Source organism: Arachis ipaensis, chromosome B6, assembly GCF_059453495.1.
Source record: "Arachis ipaensis isolate K30076 ecotype BB chromosome B6, ASM5945349v1, whole genome shotgun sequence".
Lineage (NCBI taxonomy): Eukaryota > Viridiplantae > Streptophyta > Magnoliopsida > Fabales > Fabaceae > Arachis > Arachis ipaensis.
The window spans coordinates 96,916,031-96,928,026 of record NC_142441.1 but is presented as its reverse complement, the minus strand read 5'-3'; the positions used below and the strand labels follow the sequence as shown (position 1 = coordinate 96,928,026).

Here is an 11,996-nt window from a genome sequence, read left to right as displayed (position 1 = left end):
TCCTGCTATCTTCATCCAATCAGTCTTACTCCTTTCCATGGCTGGCTTTATGCAAGGGCATCACCGTTGTCAGTGGCTACATCCCCTCCTCTCAGTGAATAATATGCTCACGCACCCTGTCACGGCACGGCTATTCATCTGTCGGTTCTCGATCATGCTGGAATAGGATTCACCCTCCTTTTGCGTCTGTCACTAACGCCCAACAATCGCGAGTTTGAAGCTCGTCACAGTCATTCAATCATTGAATCCTACTCGGAATACCACAGACAAGGTTTAGACTTTCCGGATTCTCTTGAATGCCGCCATCATTCTAGCTTACGCCACGAAGATTCTGGTTAGGAGATCTAAGAGATACTCATTCTAGCTTAATTCATGTAGAACAGAAGTGTTTGTCAGGCACGCGTTCATAAGGGAGAAGGATGATGAGCGTCACACATAATCATCACCTTCATCACGTTCTTGGGTGCGAATGGATATCTTAGAAGCGAAATAAGAAGAATTGAATAGAAAACAGTAGTACTTTGCATTAATCTTTGAGGAACAGCAGAGCTCCACACCTTAATCTATGGAGTGTAGAAACTCTACCGTTGAAAATACATAAGTGAAAGGTCCAGGCATGGCCGAGATGGCCAGCCCCCTAAAACATGATCAAAGGATCATAAGGTAATCCAAAGATGCCTAATACAATAGTAAGAGGTCCTATTTATAATAAACTAGTCACTAGGGTTTACATGAGTAAGTAATTGATGCATAAATCCACTTCCGGGGCCCACTTGGTGTGTGTTTGGGCTGAGCTTGAGTGTAGCACGTGCAGAGGCCAATTGTGGAGTTGAACGCCAAGTTCTGTGCCAGTTTGGGCGTTCAACTCTGGTTTTGGATCCTTTTCTGGCGCTGGACGCCAGATTTGGGCAGAAGGCTGGCGTTGAACGCCAGTTTACGTCGTCAATTCTTGGCCAAAGTATGGACTATTATATATTGCTGGAAAGCCCTGGATGTCTACTTTCCAACGCAATTGGAAGCGCGCCATTTCGTGTTCTGTAGCTCCAGAAAATCCACTTTGAGTGCAGGGAGGTCAGAATCCAACAGCATCAGCAGTCCTTTTTCAACCTCTGAATCTGATTTCTGCTCAAGTCCCTCAATTTCAGCCAGAAAATACCTGAAATCATAGAAAAACACACAAACTCATAGTAAAGTCCAGAAATGTGAATTTAACATAAAAACTAATGAAAACATCCCTAAAAGTAACTAGATCATACTAAAAACATACTAAAAACAGTGTCAAAAAGCGTATAAATTATCCGCTCATCACAACACCAAACTTAAATTGTTGCTTGTCCCCAAGCAACTTAAAATGAAATAGGATAAAAAGAAGAGAATATACTACAAATTCCAAACTATCAATGAAACATAGCTCCAATCAAATGAGCGGGACTTATAGCTTTTTGCCTCTTGAATAGTTTTGGCATCTCACTTTATCCATTGAGGTTCAGAATGATTGGCATCTATAGGAACTTCAGATTTCGAATAGTGTTATTGACTCTCCTAGTTCAGTATGATGATTCTTGAACACAGCTTCTTTATGAGTCTTGGCCGTGGCCCTAAGCACTTTGTTTTCCAGTATTACCACCGGATACATAAATGCCACAGACACATAATTGGGTGAACCTTTTCAGATTGTGACTCAGCTTTGCTGGAGTCCCCAATTAGAGGTGTCCAGGGTTCTTAAGCACACTCTTTGTTTTTTGCTTTGGACCTTGACTTTAACCGCTCAATCTCAAGTTTTCACTTGACACCTACACGCCACAAGCACATGGTTAGGGACAGCTTGGTTTAGCCGCTTAGACCAGGATTTTATTCCTTTAGGTCCTCCTATCCACTGATGCTCAAAGCCTTGGGATCCTTTTTATTTGCCCTTGCCTTTTGGTTTGAAGGATTATTGGATTTTTCTGCTTGCTTTTTCTTTTTCTTTCTATTTTTTTTTTCGCCTATTTTTTTTTTCTTGCAAGCTTTGTTCTTTGCTGCTTTTTCTTGCTTCAAAAATCATTTTTATGTTTTTTTCAGATTATCAAATAACATGTCTCCTAGTCATCATTCTTTCAAGAGCCAACATATTTAACATTCTTAAACAACAACTTCAAAAGACATATGCACTGTTCAAGCATACATTCAGAAAACAAGAAGCATTATCACCACATCAATATAATTAAACTAAGTTCAAGGATAAATTCGAAACTCATGTACTTCTTGTTCTTTTGAATTAAAACATTTTTTTTTAAGAGAGGTGATGGATTCATAGGACATTTATAACTTTAAGACATAGTTACTAACTACTAATGATCATGTAATGAAGACACAAACATAGATAAGCACATAACATAGAAAACGAAAACAGAAGAAATAAGAACAAGGAACGAATCCACCTTAGTGATGGTGGCGTTTCCTTCTTGAGGAACCAATGATGTCCTTGAGCTCTTCTATGTCTCTTCCTTGTCTTTGTTGCTCCTCCCTCATTGCTTTTTGATCTTCTCTTATTTCATGGAGCATGATGGAGTGCTCTTGATGTTCCACCCTTAGTTGTCCCATATTGGAACTCAATTCTTCTAGGGAGGTGTTGATGTGCTCCCAATAGTTTTGTGGAGGAAAGTGCATTTGAGGCATTTCCGGAATCTCATGGTGATGAGCTTCATACGCCTCTTGAGCTCCATGACTAGGCTCTCTTGCTTGCTCCATCTTTTTCTTAGTGATGGGCTTTTCCTCTTTAATGAGGATATCTCCCTCTATGTCAATCCCAACTGAATTGCATAGGTGGCAAATGAGGTTAGGAAAGGCTAACCTTGCCATAGTGGAGGACTTGTCAGCCACCTTGTAGAGTTCTTGAGGTATAATCTCATGAACTTCCACCTCTTCTCCAATCATGATGCTATGGATCATGATGGCCCGGTCTATAGTAACTTCAGACCGGTTGCTAGTGGGAATGATTGAGCATTGAATAAACTCCAACCATCCTCTAGCTATAGGCTTGAGGTCCAATCTTCTTAGTTGAACCGGCTTGCCTTTGGAGTCAATCTTCCATTGAGCTCCTTCTACACATATGTCCATAAGGACTTTGTCCAACCTTTGATCGAAGTTGACTCTCCTTGTGTAGGGGCGTGCGTTCTCTTCCATGTATGGCAAGTTGAACGCCAACCTCACATTTTCCGGACTAAAATCTAAGTATTTCCCCCGAACCATTGTAACATAGTTCTTTGGATCCGGGTTCTTACTTTGATCATGGTTCTTGGTGATCCATGCATTGGCATAGAACTCTTGAACCATTAGGATGCCGACTTGTTGGATGGGATTTGTTAGAACTTCCCAACCTCTTCTTTGAATTTCATGTCGGATCTCCGGATACTCATTTCTTTTGAGTTTGAAAGGGACCTCAGGGATCACCTTCTTCTTGGCCACAACATCATAGAAGTGGTCTTGATGGGCTTTGGAGATGAATCTTTCCATCTCCCATGACTCGGATGTGGAAGCTCTTGTCTTCCCTTTCCCTCTTCTAGAGGATTCTCCGGTCTTAGATGCCATCAATGGTAATGGAAAAACAAAAAAGCTATGCTTTTACCACACCAAACTTACAATATTGCTCGCCCTCGAGCAATAAACAAAAGAATAGAAGGAGAAGAAGAAGAAATATGGAGAGGGAGAGGGATATGTGGTTTCGGCCAAGAGGAGTGTAGAGGGGTGTGTTGTGTGAATTTGATGAAGAATGGAGGTCTTTATATAGGGAAGGGAGGGGGGTATTGGTTCGGCCATATGGGTGGGTTTGGGTGGGGAATTGGTTTTGAATTTTGAAAGTAGGTGGAGTTTATGAGGTAGGTTTATTGGGAAGAGTGGATGGATGTGAGTGGTGAAGGTTTAGTGGGGAAGAGAGCTTGAGGTGATTGGTGAGGGGTTTCTAGGGAAGAGTGTTTATGGGGTTGTGTGAAAGAGAGTGGTGAGAAGAAGTGAGTGGAGGTAGGTGGGGATCCTGTGGGGTCCACAGATCCTGAGGTGTTCAAGGATTTACATCCCTGCACCCATTAGGCATGTAAAAATGCCTTTGTATCCAACTCTGGGCGTTCAGCGCCAGGTTGGTGGCCATTTTGGGCGTTCAACGCCCATCTGTGTGCCATTTCTGGCGTTGAACGCCAGAACCATGCCTGTTCTGGCGTTCAGCGCCCAGAAGCTGCCCATTTTGGGCGTTCAGCGCCAGAACCATGCTCTGTTCTGGCGCTGAACGCCAGACAGATGCTCCTCCAGGGTGTGATTTTTCTTCTGCTGTTTTTTATTCCGTTTTCAATTTTTCTATTTATTTTGTGACTCCACATGATCATGAACCTAAGAAAACATGAAAAACAATAAAAATAAGAATTAGATAAAACATTGGGTTGCCTCCCAACAAGCGCTTCTTTAATGTCAATAGCTTGACAGTGGGCTCTCATGGAGCCTCACAGATGTGCAGAGCTTTGTTGAAACTCTCCAACACCAAACTTAGAGTTTGACTGTGGGGGCTCTGGTTGACTATGCTTTGAGAGAAGCTTTTCAAGCTTCCTCTCCATGGTTGCAGAGGAAGATCCTTGAGTTTTGAATACAAGGGAGTTCTCATTCCATTGAAGGACTATTTCACCTCTGTCAACATCAATCACAGCTCTTGCTGTGGCCAGGAAAGGTCTTCCTAGGATGATGGATTCATCCTCTTTCTTTCCAGTATCCAAGACTATGAAATCAGTAGGTATGTAAAGGCCCTCAACCTTTACTAATACATCTTCTACTTGTCCATAAGCCTGTCTTCTTGAGCTGTCTGCCATCTCTAGTGAGATTTTAGCAGCTTGCACCCCATAGATTCCCAGTTTCTCTATTACAGAGAGGGGCATGAGGTTTATTCCTGAACCAAGGTCACACAGAGCCTTAAAGATCATGGTGCCTATGGTACAGGGTATTATGAACTTTCCAGGATCCTGTTTCTTCTGAGGCAATGTCAGTTGATCCAGATCACTTAGTTCATTGATGAACAAGGGAGGTTCAACTTCCCAAGCATCAATGCCAAACAATTTGGCATTCAGCTTCATGATTGCACCAAGAAACTTGGCAGTTTGCTCTTCAGTGACATCCTCATTCTCTTCAGAAGAAGAATACTCATCAGAGCTCATGAAGGGCATAAGGAGGTTCAATGGAATCTCTATGGTCTCTAGATGAGCCTCAGAGTCCTTTGGTTCCTCAGAGGGAAGCTCCTTATTGACCACTGGACGTCCCAGGAGGTCTTCCTCCTTGGGATTCACGTCCTCTCCTCTCCTCATAGGTTCGGCCATGGCGCTTATGTCAATGGCCTTGCACTCTCCTTTTGGATTCTCTTCTGTATTGCTTGGGAGAGTACTAGGAGGGATTTCAGTGATCCTTTTACTCAGCTGGCCCACTTGTGCTTCCAGATTTCTAATGGAAGATCTTGTTTCATTCATGAAACTTACAGTGGCCTTAGATAGATCAGAGACTAGATTTGCTAAATTAGAAGCATTTTGTTCAGAGTTCTCTGTCTGTTGCTGAGTTGATGATGGAAAAGGCTTGCTATTGCTAAACCTGTTTCTTCCACCATTATTAAAGCCTTGTTGGGGCTTTTGATCCTTCCATGAGAAATTTGGATGATTTCTCAATGTTGAGTTATAGGTGTTTCCATAAGGTTCACCTAAGTAATTTACCTCTGCTATTGCAGGGTTCTCAGGATCATAGGCTTCTTCTTCAGAAGATGCCTCTTGAGCACTGTTGGATGCAGCTTGCATTCCATGCAGACTCTGAGAGATCATATTGACTTGCTGAGTCAATATTTTATTCTGAGCCAATATGGCATTCAGAGTATCAACCTCAAGAACTCCCTTCTTCATAGGCGTCCCATTTTTCATAGGATTCCTTTCAGAAGTGTACATGAACTGGTTATTTGCAACCATGTCAATGAGTGCTTGAGCTACTGCAGGCGTTTTCTTTAGGTGAATGGATCCACCTGCAGAAGTATCCAATGACATCTTTGATAGCTCAGATAAACCATCATAGAATATATCCAGGATGGTCCATTCTGAAAGCATGTCAGAAGGACACTTTTTGGTCAACTGTTTGTATCTTTCCCAAGCTTCATAGAGGGATTCACCTTCTTTCTGTCTGAAGGTTTGAACATCAGCTCTAAGCTTGCTCAGTTTTTGAGGAGGAAAGTACTTGGCTAAGAAAGCCGTGACCAGCTTATCCCAAGAGTTCAGGCTATCTTTGGGTTGAGAGTCCAACCATATTCTAGCTCTGTCTCTTACAGCAAAGGGGAAAAGCATGAGCCTGTAGACTTCATGATCTATTCCATTAGTCTTAACAGTATCACATATCTGCAAGAACTCAGTTAAGAACTGAAAAGGATCTTCAGATGGAAGTCCATGAAACTTGCAGTTCTGCTGCATCAGAGAAACTAACTGAGGTTTCAGCTCAAAGTTGTTTGCTCCAATGGCAGGAATGGAGATGCTTCTTCCATGTAAATTGGAATTAGGTGCAGTAAAGTCACCAAGCATCCTCCTTGCATTATTATTATTTTCGGCTGCCATCTCCTCTGCCTGTTCGAAAATTTCTGAAAGGTTTTCTCTGGATTGTTGTAATCTAGCTTCTCTTAATTTTCTCTTCAGAGTCCTTTCAGGTTCTGGATCTGCTTCCACAAGAATGTTCTTATCCTTGCTCCTGCTCATATGACAAAGAAGAAGTCACAGAAAAATAATAATAATAATGGAGATCCTTTATACCACAGTATAGGGATCCCTGTGTGAGTAGAAGGAGAGGGGGAGACAAAGAATGTAATATAATGGAAGAAACACAACTGTGAGGAGGCTAGATATGTGAGATGAGATGTTAGGATATGAATGAATAAATAGAATGAGATGGGAAAGGGAGGGATAATTTTCGAAAATTAGTTTGAAAAAGAGTTAGTGATTTTTGAAAATGGTTTTTGAAAAATGTTAGAAATTTTCGAAATTTTTTTTTTAAAATTAAAAATAAAAATAATTAGTTAATAAAAAAGAAATTTTTGAAAAAGAGGGAAGATATTTTCGAAAATTAGAGAGAGAGAGAGTTAGTTAGGTAGTTTTAAAAAAGGTTAAGAAACAAACAAAAAGTTAGTTAGTTAGTTGAAACAAATTTTGAAAAGATAAGAAGTTAAGAAGTTAGAAAAGATATTTTGAAAAGATATTTTTGAAAAAGATAAGATAAGAAGATATTTTTGAAAAGATATGATTGAAGTTAGTTTTGAAAAAGATTTGATTTTTAAAATCTCAATTAATGACTTGATTCATAAGAAATCACAAGATATGATTCTAGAACTTAAAGTTTGAATCTTTCTTAACAAGCAAGTAACAAACTTCAAATTTTTGAATCAAAACATTAATTGATCATGTTATTTTCGAAAATAACTAATAATTTTGAAAAAGATTTGATTTTTGAAAAAGATTTTGAAAAAGATAAGATTTTCAAATTGAAAATTTGATTTGACTCATAAGAAACAACTTGATTTAAAAAATTTTTGAAAAAGTCAATCCAAATTTTCGAATTTGAGGAGAGAAAAAGGGAAAGATATTTTTTTGATTTTTGAAATTTTTATGAAAAACATGAAAATTATGCAATGCATGAAATTTTTAGACCAAAACATGTGATGCATGCAAGAATGCTATGAATGTCAAGATGAACACCAAGAACACCTTGAATGCCAAGATGAACATCATAGACACAATTTTGAAAAACTTTTAATGCAAAGAAAACATGCAAGACACCAAACTTAGAATTCTTTAATGCTTAGGCACTAAGAATTCAAAAATGCATATGATAAACATGAAAAGACACAAAACAAAAAAAATCATCAAGATCAAACAAGAAGACTTACCAAGAACAACTTGAAGATCATGAAGAACACTATGAATGCATGAATTTTCGAAAAAATGCAAGATGCATATGCAAGTGACACCAAACTTATAATGTGACTCAAGACTCAAACAAGAAACACAAAATATTTTTGATTTTTATGATTTTCTAATTTTTTTTTGGATTTTTATTTTATATTTTTCGAAAAATTATTTAGAAAAAGGAAAAATAAGGATTCCAAAATTTTTAATATGAATTCCAGGAATCTTGCCATGTTAGTCTTAAAGCTTCAGTCCAGGAATTAGACATGGCTCACTAGCCAGCCAAGCTTTCAATGAAAGCTCCAGTCCAAAGCACTAGACATGGCCAATGGCCAGCCAAGCTTTAGTCTTTAACACGAGAGTATATTGATCTTGATAACAAATTGCTGCCTCAGTCCAAATAAATTTAGACATGGCTTTACAGCCAGCCAGGCTTCAACATGCTTCATGAAACACTAGAATTCATTCTTAAAAATCTTGAATAAAATTTTTGAAAACATTTTTATATTTTTCGAAAACAAAAGAGAATTTTTTTTTTTTTGAAAATATTTTTGAAAAAATTTTTGAAAATAAAATAAAAAGAAGGTTACCTAATCTGAGCAACAAGATGAACCGTCAGTTGTCCAAACTCGAACAATCCCCGGCAACGGCGCCAAAAACTTGGTGCTGTTGCCGGATCAAAAGGGAATCTGGCACTGATGTTACCGGACCAAAAGCTTGCCGAAAACTCAAACAATCCCCAGCAACGGTGCCAAAAACTTGGTGCACGAAATTGTGATGTCCAGGCTCGAACAATCCCTGGCAACGTGAGCAACTTGGTACGCGTAATCGTGATTACACTTTAATTATGTAAAGTTTACGGCTCTTTCTTTCCCTGGCAATGGCGCCAAGAACATGGTGCCAATACCATGGTTCACAACTTCGATACAACTAACCAGCAAGTGCACTGGGTCGTCCAAGTAATACCTTACGTGAGTAAGGGTCGAATCCCACGGAGATTGTTGGTATGAAGCAAGCTATGGTCACCTTGTAAATCTCAGTTAGGCAGATATAAATGGATAATGGTGTTTTCGAATTTAATATAATAAATAGAATAGGGATAGGGATACTTATGTAAATCATTGGTAGAAATTTCAGATAAGCGAATGGAGATGCTTTTTGTTCCTCTGAACCTCTGCTTTCCTGCTATCTTCATCCAATCAGTCTTACTCCTTTCCATGGCTGGCTTTATGCAAGGGCATCACCGTTGTCAGTGGCTACATCCCCTCATCTCAGTGAATAATATGCTCACGCACCCTGTCACGGCACGGCTATTCATCTGTCGGTTCTCGATCATGCTGGAATAGGATTCACCCTCCTTTTGCGTCTGTCACTAACGCCCAACAATCGCGAGTTTGAAGCTCGTCACAGTCATTCAATCATTTAATCCTACTCGGAATACCACAGACAAGGTTTAGACTTTCCGGATTCTCTTGAATGCCGCCATCATTCTAGCTTACGCCACGAAGATTCTGGTTAGGAGATCTAAGAGATACTCATTCTAGCTTAATTCATGTAGAACAGAAGTGTTTGTCAGGCACGCGTTCATAAGGGAGAAGGATGATGAGCGTCACACATAATCATCACCTTCATCACGTTCTTGGGTGCGAATGGATATCTTAGAAGCGAAATAAGAAGAATTGAATAGAAAACAGTAGTACTTTGCATTAATCTTTGAGGAACAGCAGAGCTCCACACCTTAATCTATGGAGTGTAGAAACTCTACCGTTGAAAATACATAAGTGAAAGGTCCAGGCATGGCCGAGATGGCCAGCCCCCTAAAACGTGATCAAAGGATCATAAGGTAATCCAAAGATGCCTAATACAATAGTAAGAGGTCCTATTTATAATAAACTAGTCACTAGGGTTTACATGAGTAAGTAATTGATGCATAAATCCACTTTCGGGGCCCACTTGGTGTGTGTTTGGGCTGAGCTTGAGTGTAGCACGTGCAGAGGCCAATTGTGGAGTTGAACGCCAAGTTCTGTGCCAGTTTGGGCGTTCAACTCTGGTTTTGGATCCTTTTCTGGCGCTGGACGCCAGATTTGGGCAGAAGGCTGGCGTTGAACGCCAGTTTACGTCGTCAATTATTAGCCAAAGTATGGACTATTATATATTTCTGGAAAGCCCTGGATGTCTACTTTCCAACGCAATTGGAAGCGCGCCATTTTGAGTTCTGTAGCTCCAGAAAATCCACTTTGAGTGCAGGAAGGTCAGAATCCAACAGCATCAGCAGTCCTTTTTCAACCTCTGAATCTGATTTCTGCTCAAGTCCCTCAATTTCAGCCAGAAAATACCTGAAATCACAGAAAAACACACAAACTCATAGTAAAGTCCAGAAATGTGAATTTAACATAAAAACTAATGAAAACATCCCTAAAAGTAACTAGATCCTACTAAAAACATACTAAAAACAATGTCAAAAAGCGTATAAATTATCCGCTCATCATTTACCATGGTGGGGTGTCTCCCACCTAGCACTTTTAGTTTAAGTCCTTAAGTTGGATATTTGGGAGGCTCCTTGTCATGGTGGCTTATGCTTGTATTCATCCTTGATCCTCCAAGAATGCTTGCTCCTCAATTGGTTGTCAGAATTTCCAACCATTTCCACCAAGCTTGGGTGAGATTCTTCCCAAGATATGAGCTCCCAAAATTGATCCTCATATATTTCCGGATCCCAAATCTTGTTTTTGCACCCATCTTCAAGTTGATCATCATAGCTCCAATTGGGTGGTTTAGCCTTGGAATTCTCAAAGAAGCATCCAAACATTCTCCTAGACCCATGCAATTTGGTTCTACACCAACCATTTCCATTTAACTTCGAGCATACAACCATTATGAACTTAGAGTGATGTTTCCAACCACTACACAACTCTCTCTTGCTCTTGACTCCACAAAGAGCTCTAAGTTGCCCATCCGTCTCAAGCAAACCATATTCAAGTGAGAAGTTAAAGCTTAGGGATAAGAATTTCACCCACTTGAATGTTGTATTGGATGGTGACCTAGGAAGGGGTGGTCCTAATGATCTTGCAAGTTCCACTCACTTGTGCTATTCTTTGACTATCTCCACCTCTTCACAAGCTTCTTCAATTTCAACCTCTTCCTCTTGGTGGCTCACTTCCAATTCGATCTCTTCTTCATTGCTTACCAAGGGCATGAGAGGTTGTGCATCTTCTTCTTTGATCTCCATGTCAAGCCCAATGGGAGAGGATTCAATTGTAGATAGGAACTCCTCAATGATTGAATCCATCTCTTGATCAACCTCTTTAAAGTTTTCCACCATGATATGCCTTGGAGGTTGTACACCCTCCTCAACATCAACATCAAGCTTCTTGAAAGAGGGCTCTATGACTTCACATTCCCATGGACTTCCAACATCTCCTAGGTCTTCAACCACTCCTTCCGGCTCAATTGTCTCATCTTCCTCCCCTAGTGGCAATTCTTTCTTCAACTCCTCTTCTTCACCTTGAAGCTCTAAACTCACTCCCTCACTATGCCCTTTGGTTGCTTCTCCACATTCGTCAATGGGAGTGCCTTGGTTGCTTAGACTTAGTCGGGAGGAGGCCATATTGCTAACGGCTTCCACTAGGATAGCCATCTTGGCTCCTAGCTCCTTGAACTTCTTCTCATCCTCCTCTTGTCGCCTTAAGATATGAGATTCAAGGTCTCTCAATCCGTGCGTGGGGGCTTCATCGGGAGGTGATGGTGGAAAGGAAGGTTCATTATTTGGGAGGGAAGTTTCATAATTGGAAGGTGGTTCATCTTGGTGAGGTTGTGGTGGTTCAATATTTTCCATTCTTTCCATTTGTTGCACAAAACACTCCATGGTTGCTTGAAATTGATCCAATGTCTCCTTGAAATGATCCCTTGACTCTTGTTCTTCTTGGATATCATGGGTAGGATCATATGACTCTTGGATTAAAGGACATGAGTATTCTTCCATGGGAGGTTGTGGTGGAAAGTGGTATTCATCTTGTGGTTGGAGATTTTCATACAATTGAGGTGGTTCTTGAGAGTAAT

The 11,996-nt window shown here is 40.2% G+C and overlaps 1 non-coding gene across 1 annotated transcript; it reads left to right on the top strand.

Annotated features, from left to right (window-relative positions):
• Nucleotides 1–6,092: 6,092 nt before the first annotated feature.
• LOC148561885 (small nucleolar RNA R71) lies at nt 6,093–6,200 on the top strand. The gene has a single exon (XR_015887372.1). It is a non-coding gene; the product is annotated as a small nucleolar RNA R71 (small nucleolar RNA).
• The last annotated feature ends 5,796 nt before the right edge of the window (nt 6,201–11,996 follow it).